Below are 9,128 nucleotides of genomic sequence, written 5' to 3'. Positions count from 1 at the left end.
ACTTTAGCCTGTCGCAGGATGCCAGTGTGCTGGTCAGTCGATCGACGGGAAATGATGGTCGGTGAGTTTCAGCTGACTCGGCGACTGGTTGCACTGCATGCAGGAGGTTCGTCGTCTGACACGCCTGTTCTTTTGTCCTGTTTTTACTACTTACTCACCACGCACGCGCAGGAAGGAGCGAGGTGGGAGGAGACAGGGAGCCGCGTGAGTTTCAGAATCGTCAGACAGACCCTGCGTGGCTTCAGCCGAGCTCTTTGTCCCGTTCTGTCCGATAGAAAATGCATTCAAGATTGGACTGGGAATCAGCACCAATATCTGCACGCAGAGGCATGTAAAAACAACAGACTCCATGAACAGTTTGTGTGTTACGGTTGCCTCACTACGTGGCGCCGCCGTGTTTCGCTCGATCTCTGACGCTGGATCGGTAGATAAGAATAGCGTATGGCTGGCGCCTGGCCGGTGTGTGGATCTGAACCTTATTCGTTCAGTCAAGTCACCTGGTCGCCCTACAGGACAAGAGGTTGAGATTCTGGCATACATGCTCGCCGTTGCATGTCCTGTTTTTACTTGCCATGAGCACGTGCATGAGTTCCTAATCAACATGTAATGTGAGGTTTCGTTCGGATTGCACGCATGAAATGCCTAAAACCAGTCCACCTGTCCGCTGGTCGCCGCCGGCAACGTGGCGCGGCCGTGCAAGCAAACCTTGCAGATAATTGTAGTCCTGCTAGCGTGACACTTGTTTTCAAGCTAATTCTCTGGATAGCTAGCCTGCTAATGTTTTCTTTAAAGAGAGTGCTTGACTTGGGATTTCATTAACGAAATCAATGTCTTTATCTTCAAAGTTCATGCCAATGATTAAATTTCGGAAAAGCAGGCTAATGATTAACGGCATGACAAGTTTCGCCACGTCACATGTCGAAGACATGCATGAATCACGAACGATAACAAATTCCATGCACAACAAGAACAATCGATCAATCTTTATTAGTTAATTAATTTACTCGTATGCCTCGGCAAGGAGTTGCGCAGACGAGTAGAATAGTTACTGAGAAAACAATCCCAAAAAAATGTCGCCTTCTTCAATCAGTTACTAGCTAGTACCATCACATACTGTACCACCCAGCTCAAGTATGTGCGTGTCCGATTGCCGGCATTACGCAGCGCAGAGGAGCACGCCGGCCTTTCGGATCAGCGTTTCGGCGCTTGCTGTGCGTACTCCTCCGGGGGACCGTGTCTGTCACCAGCTGCTGCCGTTGCGCGCGGCAGAAACTGGGTGTGCTCTGTCGCCAGATCCTTCGATGCCGCGGCGCGCGCGCTCACGGGAAGGCGATCTCCTGCAGCAGCGGCCGCGAGTCGCCGCGGCGGCGGCGGCAGAAGGTGGAGCGGCGGGGCTCCTCGGAGTGGGACGACGAAGAGACGCGGCGGAGGACGTCGCGGAGGCGGTGCTCGTCGCAGGGGAGCGCGACGGGGCCGGAGGCGCCGGACGGGAAGCCGTACTCCTCCTCCGCCTGCCGGAGCAGCTCCAGGAAAGCCGGGTGGCTCAGGTGCGCCAGCCGCACCATGAACCGCGCGCCCTCCGCGCAGACCGCGGCGTGCCCCGACGGAACCGTAGCGGAGGTGGAGCGGCGGGCCCGCCACCGGCGCACGGCGCGGCGCAGCCACGCTACCGACGGGATCGTGATGACGTTGCACATGTTGCGTTGCCTTTCTTGGCTCCGGCGAGCGACCGGGGGTGCGTTGGTTCGCTTGCTGCTGCTAGCTCTCAGCTGGCAGGGACTCGGCACCTGGCAGACTTGGAGCATAATTGGTTTGCTGCCAAAAATTGGCATGCCAATGTTTGGCATTGTGTCAAATATTGGCAACTATTTGGTTGGCTACGAATTGTTTTGCCTCTTTCACATAAAGTTGCTAACAGTTAGTAAATCTCGGTATTGCCAATAGTAGGCAGTCCTAACATTTGGCAAGCCAAATATTGGTAGCAAATCAATTATGCTCTTGGTTGCGAGGTACGCGATGTGGGTGGTGGGGTGGAAGAGCGGGACGGGGAGGGGATATATATAGCGCTGGCCGCTGGGGCTTTGGTTCAGTGTCATCTTGGGGTTGGCGCAAACTGCAGGGATGGCACCGCGATGAGATCGAGACGACACGACACCGGGATGAGATCGGCAGGCATCCACTGCCAAGCTGGGGCAGTCCGTGCAGCCCAACCCAGCGCACCGCAGCTTGCACGCGTCGGCTCCTGCCCCCGATCAGGTAGGACATGAGCAATCTCTTAGCGCACCCAGCACAAAAGGCTTCCCCTAATTCCTGGGATTAATCAGGCATGTTCGAGTTCGTTCCTGAGCAATTGATTTGCATATGTTGCACAACGAAATGGAGCACGTGGTTCCTGTGCCATGCGAGGCCACACATGGTTTTCTGTACTGAAACTACATGGCTTTCGCTCCTTGGCTTAGTATATGTTCATAAGGCCATCTCCAACGTGGGCTGTCAAACAACTCACAACTGTTTGAACTGTGCCCGGACGTGTTTCGCTTTCATGGTGGGTTCTAGTGCCGCCCGACGCGAGAGGCAGAGGGCAAGGAAGATGGGGGGCGCGTCCGACGCGGCTACACAGTCGGCCTGCCGCCGCTGCGTGATGCCGGTGCCCGAATAGGAGTGGGTGTACCGTCCGTCGCTTACCATGGCGGAGACGGACACCGATGCCTCAGGAGGATCAACGCCAAGCAGTTTCGACTCGGTATTGAGCAGTCCGAGTGGGAGGTGGCGGAGGCAGCGACTGGCCAAGCTCAAGCGCAAGCATCACCAGATTGTCCAGCGCTTGAAGGGCTACATCATCATCTCCGATTCCTCCTCCGACTACTGGCCCAACTCCTCCGGCTCCGACATCAACCCACCTCCAGCCGCGGCCGCCTACAACAGTGCCAGCGACCGAAAGGGTAAAGGGCCGGCGAGGAAGTGGCTAAGCTCCGCCCTCTCATATCTAGCTCGTACTATCTACCTCCCAGTATCTAGTTCGCATTTGTCGGACACCATGAACTGTGTGAACTATTATCGATCTTTTGGTGATGTTTATATGTGAATTTATGCCCGTTTGCTATCGGTTTATAGTCGGTTTCTCTTTGATTTTGCCCGTCTGGTGATCTATGTACTATGTTGCATGATTTTGTATGGATATGGGGTGTCAAATATGAGATATATGGTTGTGGAGGCGCGGATTTAGGAACTACCCGATCACTGTCCGCGGACGCGCCCGGGCGCGTCCGCGGGCTTATAGGGTGGCGAATTTGGCAAGTCCGGCTGTAGATACTTTTAGTATATGCCATAAGGGCATCTCCAACACCGACTCTCAAATAACCACAACTGTTTCTATCACGCGGTCCTGCATCGGTCCGTTTGGCAGTCCAGCCGCACTTCGTTCTACAAACCGGAGACAAATTGGGGGGTTTGCGGGTGTCCGCGTCTGACTAACCTGACCCGCGTCTAACTAACGTGGTCAACCAAAAACCTCTTTCTCGCTCCCACGTGCATTCCCTCTTGAAGCCAGCTGCCCGCATTCATGTTGGCCTAGAGCTGACGCGACCGCTCACTGAGCCGGCATTGAAGCAGCTCGCTGGTTGAGGGCGCCGCCTGCTGTAGATGCCTTCTCTCCGCATTGAAATGACATTCTTATGCTCATCTACCTCCATTAAATTGACGCGTGTCCCGAGGAACGTACTTCGGCGCTCCGAGTGCCACACGTCCGTTCATGTGCCGGCGAGCATTAAACACCTCTTCGACTAGCTCCTCCCATCCGCCCGCTATACAAACATGTCTAGTCGCCAAGCAAGAACCACACCTCACCTCTTCTCTCCACTCCCTCTTTGTACATCACCCGCCATGGCCTCCGACGAATAGAAGAAGGAGTTCTCCGACATTGCAGCTGCCTGGGTTGCCCGACGAGCCAACCCGATACAAGTTGGCTTTGCCGGCAAACCCTCTGAATCCAGCGCCACCACCACTACCATTGCCACCCTCTCCTCGCCTGTCCAGGCAGGACAACACCGTTTTGCCAGCAAATCCACTGCGAGTAATGGCAGGCACACGTGAACATGGTGCCCAGAGTAGATAGATAAGGGATGCTCGACCCGAAGAAGGGAACAACACAGTTAAACCAACCAAGCCCAAACTTTAACACCCCGGATGTAACTTTTCCTATTTGTACTCCAACTCTTGCCATTTTCGGCGTTAAGTTATTTTATTTTCTCGGGTTCGGGTCTTTGTCTCCGTGTGTTGTTATCGTTGTCATGCATCTCATATCATGTCATCATGCGCATTGCATTTGCATATGTGTTCACCTCTTGCATTCGATCATTTTCCCCGTTGTCCGTTTTGCATTCCGGCGCTTCGTTCTCCTCCGGTGGTCAATTCTACCTTTCTTTCGTGTGTGGGGATTAAACATTTCCGGATTGGACTGAGACTTGCCAAGCGGCCTTGGTTTACTACCGGTAGACCGCCTGTCAAGTTTCGTGCCATTTGGACTTCGTTTGATACTCCAACGGTTAACCGATGGACCGGAAAGGCCTCGTGTGTGTTGCAGCCCAACGCCCCTCCAAGTTGGCCCAAAACCCACCTAAGCCTTCTCCATCATCTAGATCGTTCGATCACGATCGCGTGGCTGAAAACCGCACCTCATTTGGACTCTCTTAGCTCCTCCTATGCCTATTTAAAGACCCCCCCCCCCGAAACTCGGATCTCCTCCTCCCCCGAAACCTTAAATCGCCCCGCCACCGACGGACATGTCCGCCGCCTAGATCGGACACGTCCGCCGCCCACCCGGGCCAATCCCGCTCCGCCACGTGTCCCGCCGCCGTCCTCCCGCGCCGCGGCCCGCGAGCCCAGCCGGGGCTCCCGAGGGCCCGAAGCCGCTCCCCGCCGCCCGCGCCTCGCCGCCGCCATAGCCGGTCGCCGCACTCCTCCAGCCCCGCCGCGCCATCGCCGGAGACCTCGCCGGCGCGAGCTCACCGTCACCCGAGCTCCCCGGCCCGGCCACCGCACGCCGCCCCGCGCCTCTCCGTCCTTCGCCGCCGCATCGTCGCCGTCTTGCCGGCCGGCCAAGGCCCCGACGAACTCCCCTCCCTCCGGCAAGACCCTCGACAGCGGCGAGCTTCAGATCCGCCGCCGGTGAACAGTGGATCGCGCGAGTGAACAGTAAACCCTAGATCTCGGAGGTGTTTTTTTCGTCTAAGTCCCGAATTCCCAGATCCAAATGCTCCTGTTCATCGTGCCATAACTTTGCATTCGTGGCTCCGATTCATGCATATAGCATATCAAAATGTTCGTCTCAGAGAGTACATCATTTCATTCCATTGCATCAATTTCATTTGATGTCATCTTGATGCCCGAAATGCTGTTAGAAGAGGGCTACTGGAGTTAATTGTCAGATCTGCTACTCCATTTAGACATTTGTCATTTTTGCCATGATTATTGTGTGCATGATATGCCCTGATGCTCTACATATGTTTTGTTAAGGGTTTTGCCATCTCTCCAGAGGTGCAACCCATGTATTTTTGTGATGTGTGTGGTGCCTAGTGCAAGCTTGCAAAGTGGTGCACTTGCGAATTCTGTTTTCAGGGAATTAGCATTTTCACTAAGTCCTTGAGCTGTTTAGTTCATGATGCCATATGTTCATATTGTTTCCTAGTGATCCATGCCTCTTTTGAGGATGATCAGTAAGGATGTTTTATTAATCTTGTAGTGCTCAATCCATCCATGTCTTTGTTTGCAATTATGGAGCACCTAGCTTCAGTCAATCGAGCTCTACTTTTGCTACTTTGTGAATCTGGGCAGATTGTCAACTTGTTTGCAATTTTGCCGATGTTGTTGTAGTTGATCCGTGCATGCTATGTTATTGTTCTTGCCATATCTTGCTTGCATTTTGTGTGTCCTTGATAGATGTATGCTTATCTTGTCATGACTTGCACCGTAGTGAGTGCATCGAGCTCGTAAACATGCCTACTTGAGTTATATTTCAGCATGTGCCAGTTTTCACTAAGTCTGAAAACTGATTATGCTTTTGCTATGTTCACATGCTTGTTAATATATTTTCTGATCCCTTTTGGCTCAAGGTCACTAAGGGACTTTCGTTAAGCTTTTTGAGTAGCTCCATGCCATATTTTACTTTGCCATGTTCAGGTCCTGTAGCATGTAATTTTGTTGCTCCGAAGAGTGCTACTTGGTCTGAAATTTTAGACAAGTGTTAATTTCACTAAGTCTGAGATCTGTTTACCATATGCATTTTTGCCATGCTTGTTTGAACCTGTTAATGGATGAATTGGCCGTAGCTCAGTGCTAGACTTTTGTTAAGCATCTTGAATGCATCCCTGCCATGTATTTTGTTGCCATGTTTGGGTGCTGTAGCATGTTCATCTCATTGCATTTAGATGGCTACTTGCTGTAAATCGCAGACCGGTGTCATATTTGAATCGCTTGCCATTTCCAAACCGTAACTCCGATTCTGGCGTTCTTTATATCGTTTTCAAGCGATTTCATCTCATCTTTCCAGTGGCACACTTGGATTTCCAAATTGAGGCCAGGTTCGTGCATTTCCTGTCACATCTTGCATATGCCTCCCGCATTGCATCCCGCATAGCATACCATGTTTGCATCCTCTTGTTTGATCCTTGCACGTGGTTGATTGTGTTCTTGTTGCTTGTTTGTCTTGTTTGGGTAGAGTCGGGAGACGAATTCGCTAACGAGGAGCCCGTTGAGTTTGCTTTCGAGGATCCAGTCAACTCTGACAGCTTTGCAGGCAAGATGATCATACCCCGAAATCACTACTATCTTTGCTATGCTAGATTGCTCGCTCTTTTGATATGCCAATGCTACGATGCCTACCACTTGCTTTCAAGCCTCCCAATTGCCATGTCAAACCCCTAACCCACCATGTCCTAGCAAACCGTTGATTGGCTATGTTACCGATTTGCTCAGCCCCTCTTATAGCGTTGCTAGTTTCAGGTGAAGATTGGAGACTGTTCCTTGTTGGAACATTTATTTACTTGTTGGGATATCATTATATTGCCATGTTATCTTAAATGCATCTATATACTTGGTTAAGGGGTGGAAGGCTCGGCCTCTCGTCTAGTGTTTTGTTCCACTCTTGCCGCCCTAGTTTCCGTCATATCGGTGTTATGTTTCCGGATTTTGCGTTCCTTACGTGGTTGGGTTATAATGGGAACCCCTTGATAGTTCGTCTTGATTAAAGCTTTTCCAGCAATGCTCAACCTTGGTTTTACCATTTGCCACCTAGCTTTTTTTCCCTTGGGTTGCCGGAGCCCGAGGGTCATCTTATTTTAAACCCCCCCGGGCCAGCGCTCCTCTGAGTGTTGGTCCAAACAGAGCCACTTGCAGCGCCACCTCGGGGCAACTCGAGGGTTGGTTTTAGTTGTACGTAGTGTTCATCTGAGTGTGCCCTGAGAACGAGATATGTGCAGCTCCTATCGGGATTTGTCGGCACATTCGGACGGTGTTGCTGGTCTAGTTTTAAACTGCCGAAATGTCTTGAAGAACCGAGGTACCGAGTCTGATCGGAACGTCTCGGGAGGAGGTCTATTCCTTTGTTGACCGTGAGAGCTTGTCATGGGCTAAGTTGGGACTCCCCTGCAGGGATTTGAACTTTCTAAAGCCGTGCCCGCGGTTATGGGCAGATGGGAATTTGTTAATGTCCGATTGTAGATAACTTGAACCTTAAATTAATTAAAATGAATCAACTGAGTTTGTTACCGTGATGGCCTCTTCTCGGCGGAGTCCGGGAAGTGGACACGGTGTTGGAGTAATGTATGCGCAGGTTGTCCTCTAGTTTCTCGCTCGCGCTTTGCCTTCTCTTCTCGCTCTCTTTTGCGAATAGGATAGCCACCATATATGCTAGTCGCTTGCTGCAGCTTCACATATTTACCTTGCCATTCCTATTAAGCTTAAATAGTCTTGATCGCGAGGGTGCGAGATTGCTGAGTCCCTGTGGCTCACAGATTACAATTACACCGGATGCAGGGCCTGATGATTCAGCTCCAGATGGCGCGCTCGAGCTCAAGTGGGAGTTCGACGAGGACTCTCAATGTTATTATGTTTCCTTTATCTTGGTCATATCATCTCCGCCAAGGGCATTGCCGTGAATCCTGAGAAGGTGTCTGCAATTGTGAATTGGGAACCTCCTCAGAACGTGAAGCAACTCCGTAGCTTCCTCGGTCTCGCAAGCTACTGCCGAAGATTCGTTGAAAACTTTTCTAAGATCGCAAAGCCTCTCTCAAATCTTCTCTAGAAGCACGTCAAGTACGTTTGGTCTCCGGAGTGTGACATTGCTTTCAACACTTTGAAAGAGAAATTGATCACTGCTCCAGTTCTGACTCCGCCTGATGAATCCAAGCCGTACGAGGTCTTTTGTGATGCCTCTCTCCAAGGTCTTGGCGCAGTGTTGATGCAAGAGAATAAAGTTGTTTCTTATACATCTCGCCAGTTGAAGCCCAATGAGAAGAACTACCCCACTCATGATATCGAGTTGGCGGCAGTTGTGCATGCTCTTTTGACTTGGAGACATCTTCTATTGGGAAGAAAAGTGGACATTTTCACTGATCACAAGAGTCTCAAGTACATCTTCACTCAGCCTAATCTCAACCTCAGGCAGACTCGATGGGTCGAAATGATTCAAGAGTATAATCCGAGTATCGAGTATACTCCAGGCAAGGCCAATGTGATTGCTGACGCATTGAGCAGGAAGGCTTATTGCAACAGTCTGATTCTCAAGTCTTATCAACCCGAGCTTTGTAAAGCTTTCCGCAAACTTAATCTGCAAGTTGTTCCTCAAGGTTTCCTCGCCAACCTTCAAGTCTCTCCTACCTTGGAAGACCATATTCGCCAAGCCCAGCTTCTTGATGCTATGGTGAAAAAGGTGAAGATTGGGATTGCCAAGAGTCAACCCAAGTACAAGTGCTACCGCCTTGATGACAAGGATACTCTTTTCTTCGAGGATCGTATTGTTATGCCCAAAGGTGAACTTCGTAAAGTGATCATGAACGAGGCTCACAATTCTCTCCTCTCCATCCACCCTAGGAGCACGAAGATGTATCAGGACCTTAAGCAGCCTAATTGGT

The 9,128-nt window shown here is 51.2% G+C and overlaps 1 pseudogene; it reads right to left on the bottom strand.

The window, feature by feature from the left end:
* Positions 1-927: 927 nt before the first annotated feature.
* Positions 928-2,010, bottom strand: LOC125527013 (uncharacterized; annotated as a pseudogene).
* Between the last annotated feature and the right edge of the window lie 7,118 nt (positions 2,011-9,128).

Source organism: Triticum urartu, chromosome 2A (assembly GCF_056163025.1).
Source record: "Triticum urartu cultivar PI428250 chromosome 2A, HENAU_Tu73, whole genome shotgun sequence".
NCBI classification, from domain to species: Eukaryota; Viridiplantae; Streptophyta; class Magnoliopsida; order Poales; family Poaceae; genus Triticum; species Triticum urartu.
Note: the sequence above shows the minus strand (reverse complement) of the source record. Positions and strands in the feature narration are given on the sequence as shown.